The following is a 13,591-nucleotide window of genomic DNA, read 5'->3' as shown; positions in this document are numbered from 1 at the left end:
AGACTGCCGAAAGGAAGCCTCCTGTGTGTGTGTATGATGGAGACGGGCTGTGCTGAGACTCCCTGGATGGTTACCATCAGGAAGCTGGCTGTTTTCTTCCACCTCTGGTTCTGGGTTGGCGAGAGGCAGGCGGCGTCCTGCTGCCGAGTACACGGTTGCCACAGCAACACACCCAGAGCCCTCGCACTTGTGGCTGTCGGTGATGTCTACTGTGGTACGCTTCCGAGCACCATAGCTTTACTTAGAATTTGATAAATTCTGTGCAATTTTCCAGATCGTAATAAGCTACACTCGTGCTGTGCTTAAGGAATGTTGGTGAATTCGATTTAGTGCTGAATCTTTTGCTTTGATGTTTGTGCCAGGAGGCTTGGGGGATGGGACATTGGCAGCATCTCTAATGCAGGTTTATCAGTGGCTTTAAAATGGTTTCCATTTTTCGGGTGAAATGAATTTTTCAAAGTTGCCATCATCTTCCACAGCTGTGGAACTTCCACCCACCTCTTGCCCCCAGCAACCTTGCCCGGTGTCATGCATTAGAAACAATCTGGAAAGGAAACTTTTGGACACTTCGTTCTCTTGAGGGTGAAAAAAAGGCAGAAAGATTTAGACATGAAAGACTGTTCCATGTGCACTTCTTTCACTGCGGCTTATCGGAGCCAGCCTTGTTTCTTTCAGTAAGCAATATACGATGTGTCTCAAGATCTGAAAACTGTCTAGATGCTATACCAGCTTGCGAGCTTATTTCTCTTTCACATGATCACTCTCAGACTCCTGTAAGTATTTACAAAAGAGCAAGTCCCCATCTTGGGAAGAAACGATGGATGTAGTTTTCCTTCATTTTACTCCAGTGGTTGAAATGAACATGACCGTTGACTTGGTCAGCAAACACTTAATGCCTTTTGTTTGCTTTATGATTCGTGGTCTTATTCTCCTCTGTGTAGAAGGACAGTGTGTGTGTGTGTGTGTGTGTGTGTGTGTGTGTGAGACTTTTATTAATGCTATGAATATTTGTTCTGACCACAGTAGTAAATTGGGTCATTAGCAGTAGCAGTCTCGGCATCCCAGATAATAACCCCAAGTTTGTACCTCAGCACACTTTTCCTCTGGACCCCAGGGCCACACGCCCAGCTGCCGAATTGCACATCTCCACGTGAAGACCTTAAATTCTTACCAGCTTGTCCAACCCTGAACTCCTCATCATCCCCCTCAAACCACTCTGCCCACAGCCTTCCCCGTCTCAGGGAAGGGCGTCCTACTTCCCCTCCTACAGGTCGGGACGAAAGCCTTCGGGTTATCCCTGACTTCCTTCCTTCTCTCATAACCCGCATCCGATCCATCAGGAGACTCCATCAGCTCTGCCTCCTGTGAATGTTGAGCACCCACCACGACTCATCACCTCATCGCCTCCGTGGCGCCCCTGCTCTCTCATCATCACCCAGTGGCCTCCTAATAGGGCTTTCTGCTTCTCCCCTTCCCCTACAGTCTAGTCTCAACAGTGAAGTGAGGGTGATCCTTTGAAATCCCAAGTCTGATCGTGCCACTCCTCTGCTTGCACCCCTGGAGAGGCTCCCCAGAGAACCAAAGTGAAAGGCCTCCCCAGGGCCCCCAGGCTGAAGTGACTCGACTCTGTTACCACTTGGACTTTCTCCCTCGCCTTCTCCCCTCACTCCCTCTGTCCCGGCCCTTTGCTTTTCCTTAAGCATACCAAACACTTTCCCCCTTGGGGACCTTTACCGCAGTGGTTTCTCGTGGCTAGACACCCTGTATCCACCTGCTCACTTGCCTGCATGCCTCTTCCCCGGCTGCTTTGCTCGGACTTCACCTTTTCAATGAGCCGTGCCCTGGCCCACTCGTCCCGAGACCCGTCCCCTTAGCTCACCCTGCTTAACTTGTGCTGCGTTTTTTTGTTTTTCACAGCATGCAGCCCTTTCTAAGATGGGATTTATTTTTTATTATGTTTATTATTTACTTTGTTCACCAATATGTGCTATGTGTTTAGAACACCGTGTGGCACCTAGTAGGTTAGGTGTGTTCAGTAAGTAATAGGTGCATGAATAATATTAAAACTGTATTAACGTGGCACTCTGGAGATTACAGACCTCTATAATATGACGGAACTGGGTGGGATTAGGTAATAGGTATATAGTTGAAAGTATGGTGGTCTTTTGGTTCACTGCGGTTTTGTGAAGCAGAGATTTATTGTATTGGCCTTGGTGACATGACATGTTAACATCATCAGAGTAATATATATACGTGTGTGCATGTGTATGCATCTTGATTCATGATCTGTTTGCAGAAGGAAACCATGTGCTGGCAGCAGTCTTAACCTGCTTCTCATTGCAGAGCCCCTGGGGAAAACATAAACTTCCCAGCTTGCTTTACTGGCTGTGGACAATTTTTTACAGCATCTAAAAGGACTCAAAACTATCTCCACCCACTGTTGTTGGCACTATGGATAGCTGCATAGATTTATGGATCCATTATTTTATTGCACAACCCGGCATGAGGGCTGGTGAGTGAAATAATGTTTTACTAGTGCGCAGCCTGGTTCTCGTCACTTTTGAGATGGTTTTGTGTCCAAGATTTATATTTGAGGAAGGAAGTTTCCTTGGAGAATTGAGCTCACTATTTTGATTTTGCAGAAGCACAGACTGAATCTCATGTGACAGCATTTGTTAGGTGAGATCCAAGCGGGTCTTCCACATGGGCTGGGGCAGTTGGCTTTCTTAGATGGCTGGTTTGATAAGTTGGATGAAGGAAAAAAGGAATTTTGTAATTTTTAACAACTGCAAGTATATTATATTGTCCCTTCAGGTTGTGAAGTTTTGAGATCCACTTTTCTCAGTTGCTAGAAAATTTTGTGCTTATTTTAGCTATGCTCTAATCCATATCAGCCTAACCAGAGTGACCAAAGGCTGATAATTATACAGCAGGAGAGGTATTACATAACATTCCCCACCCCAACAATAGGAAAATAGTACTCTCGCTTCTCAATTGATCGAGCTATAAGGAAGGACCCCGTTTCTGAGTCCTTTCAATACTACCGGTTGGATATGCCTGTGAATGATTTGTTTAATGCACCATTTAACTGAAGTATTTACAGATGAAGTTACTTAATGTCTGAGATTTTGCTTCCAGCAATTTGGAAGATGGAAGTGTGGGTAGGGCACAAAGGAAACGAGACTGGTCATGAGTTGATAACTGTTGAAACCAGGTGGTGAATACATGGTGGGTCAGTAGCCTATAGTCTATTTTTATATATGTTGTAAATTTCCCTTGATAGAAAGTTAAAGAAAAAAAGAAGAACCTTGGGAAAAATATGTAACATTTAAACTAAGCTCAGAGGTAAGTATGTGTTGTATTAAAATAATGGAAAATATGGTGTGGCCAAAGATGAACCAAGTTAAATATCAGAAGATTAGAAGAGCATGGTACCATTGTCCTAGCCGATTGACCCTGACAAAATCACTTAACCTCAACTGGGCCATATGTAAAATGGAAATACTCTGTACACCTATCCTACCTCTTACGCCTTTACAAAATGTTATATAACAGAAAATACTTTGAAGTTATAAACGTAACTCGTTTCAACTAGTATTTATTGAGTACTCACTATATGTTCAGCACTGGGGTAACAGGACCAGGTCACTGCCCTCGCGGAGCTGCAGAAAAATAAACAAGCAATAACAATACAGGTGTGGAGAATGCCACAGGTTGAGAGCAAGGTGCATGGCCGGAAGTGGTGAGTTGTGAGGGAGGCTGGAGAGTGAGTGTTCATGTACAAGTGTACCTCCTTCATACAGGAAATAATGTTTAGACTTCCTATAGGACGTGATGTCTATAGGCTTACAGGAAGTGATGTTTGGGCTGAGAACCATGGTGTCCTGTTGACATTCATGAAGCCAAAGAGTATAGAGTTGTTAAGGTGAGAAAAACAACATGTATTAATGCCTGAAAGGGAAATTGAGATAGCACAGAACACATGTTGAGGCTTCAGCAGGAAGTGGGGAGAGATGAAAATAAAAAGGAACAGGGCCCAGGTCAGGAAGGGCCTGGTGACTTGTTAAGTAGTTTAGACGTGATCTTAAAGGCAATGAGGAGCATTAATAGGGAGCTATTTTCAGCAGGAGAGTGACATGATTGGGTAGGTGATTTAGAGAAAGTATTCCAATTTGCAATGGGAGGAGTGGATTACAGAAGATAGGGTAACTAAAATTCAGAAAAGAGGTTAACAGAAACTTATTTTGACTCTCTCAATAACCCCCCCGCCCCCATCTAGGTTCTAAACCAGCTAATGAATAAGATGAGTCCGTGGATGGAGAATCAACATAATATTTTTGCTCCTTTTTCAGTATGGGTATCCCTTTCATCCAGCAGTGTTTATTGAAAAGATTGTCCTTTCTGCACTGCACAGCCGTTATCACCTTTGTCATAATTGAAGTGTCTGTGTATGTTTGAGTTCATCTCTGAACTCTGTGTTCTGTTGGTCTATATTTGTCCCTGCACTCATTCTATACCACTTCAATTACTGTGGTTGTAGAGTCGTTCTTGATATCTGGCAGTATAAGTCCTCAATCTTTGTTCATCTTCTTCGAGGTTTCCTGGACTATTCTTGGCCCCTTGTATTTTCATATAAATTTTAGAGTTAGCTTGTCATCACCCCACCACCACTACCACCAAAAACAAAACAAAACAAAACAAAACAAAACAAAACAAAACAAAACACCAAAAAAACAAAACCCTTTTCGGAACTTTGATTAAGATTGCATTGACTCTATATATACTTTTGGGGGAGAATTGATACCTTCCCAATCCATGAATATGGTATATTTCTCTATTGATATAGATCTTATTTCTTTTTGTGAAAATTCCTCAAAGCTGTACACTTAAGATTTGTGCACCTTTCTCTACCTATGTTATATAGCAGTGTTGTTATTGATGAAGGCAAAGTTGAAGGACATAGATGAAGGTGAGAGCCAAATGGGCCTGCCAGTTGATCCCCAGAATTAGACAGACCCACCCACCCAGTATCAGCAACACTGAACTAAAGCCAGACCCATGTGAGATAGAAGGGCCTGCCCCTTGGGGAAGAGCAGAGGCCAACTTCAAAGAGGAGGAAAGAGAAGAGTTGAGCTGAATGCGCCCAATTAATTTTTCTGAAATTTACCTATCAGAGAAGTCATTTCATTCTCCCCTGAGAGAGTGAATAAGGGAGCAGGGAGTTCTAGGAGTGTCCAGTTGTGTCCATCAAGTGTCCATTTGGGCTCCATTTTACATGACAGGAAACATCAAGATAAGGGAAATAGTTTTTCTAACAGCTTTGAAGTGTTGTCATGGATGCTTTGGGGAAATACTTTGAAGGTAGAATGAAGAAATTTGATAGTATGTGGAGGATAAAGGAAAGGGAAGACTTGAAAACGATGTCTTGGGCAACTGGCTTAAGCAGCCAGGTGGACGGTAGTATCATTCCCTGGCTAGAGCCCACTAGAGAAGAAAGATATTTGGGGAGGAGAGAGGATTTTTGAGGTACTTGTGGGACCATCAGGTGGAGGCATCCAGCTGTTGGATAAATAAGTGGTGATCACGAGAGAACTGTAGATGTAGGTTTGGAAGTCATCAGCCTGGATATTGGGTTGGAAAACTGTCAGCAAGAAGGTATCCCAGACAGGCCCTTATTCTCATGAATATGACTGGTACCTTCTATCCTCCACCTGTGGACCCAAGAGGGAATTTCCTCATCAGGCTGCTTCCTTGTGACCCCAGCCTGGCCCCAGTCTTTTTCTAAACTCCTTCCCTTTTCATGAGTCATTCAGGTGATCACATCTGCCCAAACACTTAAGGAATGGCAGGTATTACACATAGGTGGGTAAATTACCGATATTCAAGGGAGTCCCCAGGACGTAACCTGATATGCCTTTATGTAGAATAATCTTGGCTTTTTGGTGCCAGCTCATTCCATGTCCAGGCTCTTTACATTGGTTGTTTACTGGATTCCCTACAAAGAAATTCTCCAAGAAGCTCCTCTTCCATGGTCTGTCTTAGCTGATGGCCATTTGTGACTTCTGATATCTCTCTCTTGCAATGATCCTGTGTTCTTTCTACATTTGCTACTGTATCCCACAACCCAACATTGTGTTTGTGACAGTCTCTTTTCAGCTCTAATCATCTTGGATCTCATTTGTCACCCAAATTCATGCCTTTATGATATCAACATTGTAACTTTCACTTGTAACAGAGTGAGAATTAAAATTGTATATAAATGAGCTACTAATCATTTTTTTTAATCAGCCAAATCGCAGTAAGAGAAATTTTACTCTTTTTGTACATAAGCAGTCTTTTTATCCATTTAGCAAAAATTCATCAAGCTGTATGCTTAAGTAAAATTAAAACATGTAAACATCTAAAGTGATGATCTTAGTTCCTTAAAAATGAGAGATTTATGTCTCTAATCATTTGAAGACTAGAACTAAGCTCTGGGGATCTCCAGAAGCTAACGATACCTTCTTTGATTAATGAAACACAACTGGGTTTCAAACCCTTGTTGTGATTACCTGAGACTTAAAGTATTGGATGGCTCTCATTTTTGCTGAAAGATAAGATTATGTGACGTCTCTTGAGTGGTTGGAAAATCCATGATTTTTAATGAGTAGATGGCATTAAGGTGCCCACTATTTGCCTGGGTGAATGGTCTGGGATTTTCAGACTTTGTTTTATGTATTATCTTTCCCCAGTGTGTCTCTGTTAGGTTTCCTTATTTAGGAGAAGTAAGCGGGGGGTGGGTGTTGGTAGGGAAAGGGAACCAGAAACAGTATTACCGGATTACTCGTTGACATGTTTGGTGTTGTTTACTGTTTCATATGTGCTTGACATACACTTTCTAAAACATGCAGCATAGTAGTATTTTCTAAGAAATGTTCAATTACAGCCAGATCATCACCAAGAATCACATTCCCAGAAGGCATTAAATTTGTGTTTTTAGGCATACAGTGGTTATTAAGCATGCAGGCAGGATTTTCTGGGTTCACATCCCAACTCTGACTCTTCCTGGGACAGATTACTTAAGCACTCACTGCTTTAGATTCCTCATCTGTAAAATGAGAATACCAACAGGACGTGCTCCATATGGTTGTCGTGAGGATTAAGTAACACAAAAAATGGGTAGAAAAAGTGCCTGGCATTTAATCATCACTTGATTAACGTTCGTAGTTATTATTTCTGCCCTTCTGGTTATTAGAACAGAAGGGATGCCTGTAAATAGCAGTGCAGCTTCCAGGATCATTTCTTTAAGTTTTTACTATGGAAAATTTCAAACTCAGACAAGTAGAATTGAATTTCACTATATCTGGATAGCTGTTTGTTTGACATCACCAAACCTTAAATATTAGCCATTAGAAAGTAAGTACGGAAGGAAGGAAGGAAGGAAGGAAGGAAGGAAGGAAAGAAGGAAGGAAGGAAGGAAGGAAGGAAGGAAGGAAGGCAGGCAGGCGGAGCCATGATTTTGGACCTTGCCTGTGTTAGTCACCAACATATTTATGATTCCTTGAAAATCATTGTTAAACTATACTTGGCCCTCAGTAAATATTTGTGGACTGGATACATGAATATAATGGTTTGTCCTGACCCAGTTGAAATTATGAAGGAAGACTCATTCTGCTTGTGGTCTGGCTACAGGCTCATTCTTTCATTTGTTTATTAATTGGCTCATTCATTCACTTACTGAAGCTTTATTGAATGCCTTTTATGGATCAGCAGTGGCAGCTCTAGAAATTGCTAGGTAAATGAGCTCAGGAGTGGCAATCCATTTGTAAAGGAATCGGCTAGGAGGCACGTCTGGATTCTGTATTAGCATGATACATGCAGATTTTTTTACCGGCAGGATATTCATTTGGGGTGAGGTGGATCTGGTGTAGTTAATTGGAATGGAGTTAACACCTCCTCCGCTGCATCACGCCTTGCATCAACTGCCACGTACAGGCCTCTCATTCAGTGCTTTGGAGTACGTGTACGTGGGAAAAAGTAGGTATGGACAAAAGTCATTATGATGCAAGGGAAGAGGACTAGTAAAGGTATGTCCAAAGCATCAGAGAGAACAGGGGAAGGAGCTACTACTTCTGCTGGAGGTTCAGAAGGAAGGGATGGGGTACCGGAGAGATCTTTTTAAGCAAAGTGGTATTTCAGCAAAGTATTAAAAGATAAATGGGGTTTCACGGTCCTGGCACCGTGTGCATGGACAAGGAGAGAGCATGGTTATGCAGAAGGGCTGGATTTGGCTGGAATACAGGGGATGTGGTAGTGGCGGTGGAGGAGGACGTAGGGGGTTGGAGGGGACGTGGGCTCTTCCCCTCGGGTTCTGCCAGCGGCTCCACGCGCGCTGTACTTCTTCTGGGTGAGCTGGCCGGTCGGTGGGGGAGTTCCGTTGGGGCGTGGCGTGATCAGAGTGGCACTTGAGAGATAACTGGGGAGGTGCCGAGCAGTGCGGACTGGAGATGGGGAGGAGGTAGCTGGGAGAGGTGCCAGCCCCGGGGCGCGGCGGTTGATGACTAATTGGCCAGGCACCAGGAGCTTCTAGTAGCTCTTGGAAAGGGGCAGATGGGCCCACCTCATGCACACTCTTAGAGTTAGGCCGCTGTAGCCTGGGTTGGCAGCAGAACTGACAGAAGAGCCAAGTTTCCTTTCAAAGAAAACTCTTTTGTGTATTGTGGAAAGCGAAAGGCCAGGACTCAGCATTCAGCTATTTCTGTTAAGAGATAGGCTAAGGATACAGAGATAATAATAAGTGAAGCCTGGGAGGCATTGTTGAAGACATTTATGTACAGATATTCACGAGTATAATCATGTATCTCTATAAATCACAGGTACACATTTATTTAGGTATACATAGTCATGCAGGAAGCTCATCTTCCTAATTCGTTTTTAATAAAGTTTAACTTTTAGAATAGTTTTAGATTTATCGAAAAGTTGTAAAGATAATAGAGCTCCCACCTACCCCACACCCAGATTCCTCTCTTGTTGACATCTCACATTAATATGGTACGTTTGTCACAATTAGTGAACCAATATTGATACATGACTATTAACTGAGGTCCATCCTTTTTTCAGATTTCCTTAGGTTTTACCTGATGTCCTTTCTCTGTTCCAGGGTCCCACCCAGGACACCCCATTACATTACATCTCCTTAGGCTCCTCTTGGCTCTGACAGGTGCTCAGGCTTGCCATGTTTTCGATAACGGTGGCAATTTTGAGAAGTTTTGCAGAATGTCCTTAAATTAGGGGCGCCTGGGTGGCTCAGTCGGTTAGGCGTCTGACTTCGGCTCAGGTCATGATCTCCCGGTCTGTGAGCTCGAGCCTCACGTGGAGCTCTGTGCTGACAGCTCAGACCCTGGATCCTGTTGTGGATTCTGTCTCCCTCTCTCTCTGTTCCTCCCCCGCCCGTGCTTTCTCTCTCTCTCTCTCTCTCTCAAAAATAAATAAACATTAGCCAAAAAAAGAGTGTCTTTAAATTAGCAATTGTCTGATTTTTTTCTCACGCTTAGACCCAAGCGGTGGATTTGGGGGAGGAAGACCACGGTGGTGAAGTGCCATTCTCATCACGTCGTATCAAGGGCACATCCTATCAGCATGACTTCGCACTGTTGGTGTTGACTTTGGTCACCTGACTGGGGTCCTGTTGATGAGGTTTCTTCACTGTAAAGTTGTTCTGTTTTTTCCCCCCTTTCCTAGATTCGCCTCTTTAGAAACAAGTCACTATGCACCCACACACTTGAGAAGTGGGGGGTTCCACTCACCTCCTTTAGGGACAAGTATCGTCATAAATTAGTGGGAATTCTTCTGTGCGGGCAATGTGTCCATTCTCTCCATCCTAATTAGGTTTGGGTAAGGTGATTTCTTATCTGCCCTCTGAATTCCAAATGTTAATTCTGTACTGCCTGCACCCCCCGCCGTTTGCAGCCTACCGACATCTCCCATATTTGTGTTTTGTGTGTGTATGTGTGGTGTATAAACAGACCTATGTCTTACTTACCCAAGCAGATTGCACATTTCTTGAGCCCTGAGATGGCGTCTCATTCAAAGCCCCCTACGCTGCAGGCGGTTACTAGATAGTGAATAAGTGGTTTTTCAATGAGGGCAAGTAAACAATTTAAGAATGAACCGCAATTAAGAAGCGAAACGGGCCGTCAGAGTCTAAGTATATGGGGACTGCAGTAAGGTCAGGATGCTGTTGACTCGGCACCTGACCTGTGAAGTTGTCCTGGATTTGTGATAGTGGCTAATAGGGTGCTTTTTTTACCAGCTAAAAAAGTACCGGGTACTTTTTTAAGCACTCCACATCTATTCCTTATTTAATCTTCCAGACAACCCTATGGATCGGAGCTTTTATCCCCATTTTGTAGATAAGGAAACTGAGGTGAATGGAGGTTAAATGAGTTGCTCAAAATCATATAACTGGGAAGTAGCCCAGCTGGGATTTTGATCTCAGACACTCTGGCTCGGGAGCTTTGAACTCTTAACCAGTGGGCTCCAAATCCATTGCAAGTGGTGATTCAAGTGGTATCTCATTTGGGGAAAAAACAAGATTGCTATTGAAACATTTTATTACCATCTGCGACTGTACTGCCGATTGGCACGGCTGGCAACGGTTTTGCTGGCATTTTCCTAGGGTGAATGTTTCTATAAAGCCACGGCTGTTTTTTCGTCTTCATTTTTTTTTCTTTTTTTAAATGACTCATTTTTGTGTATCACCACTAATTTTTATTTCTTTAAAACACAGGTATTTTTACAATGGGCATTTCATATACAAACCATCTTCTGGACCTCTGTCACTCCCCAGCAGATTATCTGTTGAAAGATAGTGGGCTTTTTATTTTCTCTCTGACGTTTTAAACAGAAGTGGCCGCCGGGTCCTGCCAAATAAACACTCTTTCAGTGTGTTCCTTGTCTGAATGCTCACACCTGTGGGTCCCCGGGAGACAGCTACATTCCTGCAGCAACGCAGGCGAGGGAGGAGGACTTCTCGCAAAGCCACCCAAGCCATGAATCGGCCCTGGCTTCCTGAACCGTAAACAAATGCGAGCTTTGTTCTCTCCATTGCTCATTTGGTCCCAAGTATGACTCAGGGGTAGGCTGGGTCCTTCAGGCTCTGTGCCTTTGGCTGTTGGAAGGAAGTGGGAGTGCTCCAGGGTAGTTCTGGGACCTTTTCAAACTGAAGAAAGGAGGCTGACTGCATGATGGGAGAAGAGGTATTTCTTTCTTTGCTTTTAGAGATGTAATAAGGCCCCTTAATCTTGCATCTTGTCTGCACTGTTTTCTAACAAGACTTATAATGGGTTTGCCCTGGTGGGTTACAGTGAAGTGTATGCCGGCGAGGATCCCCCTCAGAGGGGAGGCTGTGGATATGCTAAGGCAGAACGTATAACGTGCAGGAGTCTTTTCTAAAGCCAAATGTTGCACTGGAACTATTTAGCTGTTTTAGTCCCCCCGCCCCCCCGGCCCCAGCCCTTTGGTCAATTCGGCCATTAATTTTTACAGATGTTTTCGGTTTCTCTGTGTCTTGGGTTTTCATGTGCGCACAATGCAGAGAGTAATTTACATGGGCAGTTTGCACAAGCAGTAACTGTTACGCCATGTCACCGAGATGTTTAGCAATTACAGATGTTTGTGCAGTAAACAAATCCAGCTTGCTCTTCAGGTTAACTTAGGAGAGAAGAGTATGTCCACGCAGAGTGAGCTAGCTGCGAGCCATTTCACTCTTGGGTGGCATGGACATCAGGAGTTTTCCTGGTGAATGGAGAAGCTGTGAGTAGTGACTTCTGGGTCCTGGTGAACTGTTTTATATATATAGAGAGAGAGAGAGAAAGAGAGAGAGAGGTAAAGATATTTGGCTACTTTCGTAGTACTGATTATTTATGTTCATTTGCTCATATGCACAGTAAAATAAAGACACTAAATTATCTGACTTCCTAAAAGTTTGCTTAGTGATAGGTGGTCTTGTGTCTTGCTGTGAGTTGTTCATACTTGTCTACCTAAAAGCAGAAGTCTGTCATTTTCCAAACGCAAAATACAATTCCCTAAATAAACCACAGGATAAGTAAGGCTTACAATGCGTCATATGTCTTCCATATTCCTGTCTCTTGTTGAAAAACATTTTAAAGGGGAGAGTTGATGATATCTATAAAATATGTATGTCTCTTTATGTCTTTTTCTGTTGGCTTTAACTTACAATATTTTCAAAACTGCACAAAAAGTTTGTGACAAAAGAAAACACATTGTTTTAACATTACTGTAAGAGTAGGAAAACTTCTTGAAAAGTTTGTTAATGGCGTCTGTTGCTTGTCTAGAAGGACATGAACGCAGGCCGCGGTTGGCTAAAATAAAAAATATATTCATCTGCAACGGATTGAGAGAATTTGCTTGCTGAAAGTTATCTTAAATTTGCTGATTATTTTATTATTATCGCCACATATCATTGTTGGGAGTTCTGAAAAGTAGACCTCAGAATTAGATATTTATATGGAAAATTCAGCTGCTGACTCTTCTGAGAAATGAGTGAAAGCAGGTTGATTGTAAGATGTGAAATATGGGAAAGGCTCAGCATTGGCCCTGGCTCCCTCAGGAGCCTCTCTGGCTCCCTCAGGCTAGGGCCTGGAGATGGCACAGGTAGCCCCTGGTACCCTTAAAGGTTTTGTGACTTCTAAATTACTCATTGCCTTATTGAGTCTTCCCTGAACCCCTTGCTTGTTTGCTTCTCAAAATGGAAATAGCCCTGTTACTCTCTCATCTTACAGGAGTTCTTTGCAATAATTATTATAATAAAAACTTGGGGCACCCGTGTGGCTCAGTCAGTTAAACGTCCAACTCTTGATTTCAGCTCAGGTCCTGATCTCACAGTTTGTGAGATCGAGCCCCGCATCAGGTCTGCACCGATAGCGCAGAGCCTGCTTGGGATTCTCTCTCTCTCTCCCTCCTTCTCTCTCTGCCCCTCCCCAACTCATGCTCTCTCTCTCAAATAAACGTTCAAATTTTTCACAGTTAAAGAATATGAATAAATAGAAATTGCCCTTAATCCTCTTATCCAGGAACAATCATTTTATTTGGAACCTTCCAGGCTTTTATCCGAACAGAAATGTGCATGTAGTATCTATATGTCACTCTTCTTCAGCCACTAATGAGGTCATAAATGTCACCTGCTTTTAGAACTTAACATGTTACAGGCCCCGTTTTCTTTCAGACCTGTCCATGGTCACCCATTGTAGAGATGTGCCAGCATTTATTGAACCAGTCCTCACATAATAACTAGTTACATTGCTTCTACATTGTTAACATTAGAAACAGCATCCTTACCTGTGCATGGTGGTACCTTCCCTGGTTGTTTTTTAGGCTGAATTTTTAAGAGAGGAATTTCCAGGGTAAAGGCTGATTTAATTCTGTTCGGTTTTATTCATAATGAAAATAACTCAAGTACATGGTAAAAAATTCCAACAGAACAAAAGCTAAGACCTTTCTCAGTTTCACGCACTCAGCTTTACTTCCCAGTGGAAATCCCCACGAAGGCTCTCTATGTACTTCTATAGAAATATGGAAGTTTTTAAATTAT

The 13,591-nt window shown here is 43.0% G+C and overlaps 1 protein-coding gene across 5 annotated transcripts in view; it reads left to right on the top strand.

Annotated features, from left to right (window-relative positions):
• SH3KBP1 (SH3 domain containing kinase binding protein 1) overlaps nucleotides 1-13,591 on the top strand; it is a 328,594-nt gene that overhangs the window by 196,795 nt on the left and 118,208 nt on the right. The gene's annotated exons all lie outside the window — the stretch shown is intronic.

The sequence above is a fragment of the Panthera uncia genome, chromosome X, assembly GCF_023721935.1.
Source record: "Panthera uncia isolate 11264 chromosome X, Puncia_PCG_1.0, whole genome shotgun sequence".
NCBI lineage: Eukaryota > Metazoa > Chordata > Mammalia > Carnivora > Felidae > Panthera > Panthera uncia.
The sequence above is the reverse complement of the archived record's forward strand: the minus strand, read 5'-3'. Positions and strand labels throughout refer to the sequence as shown.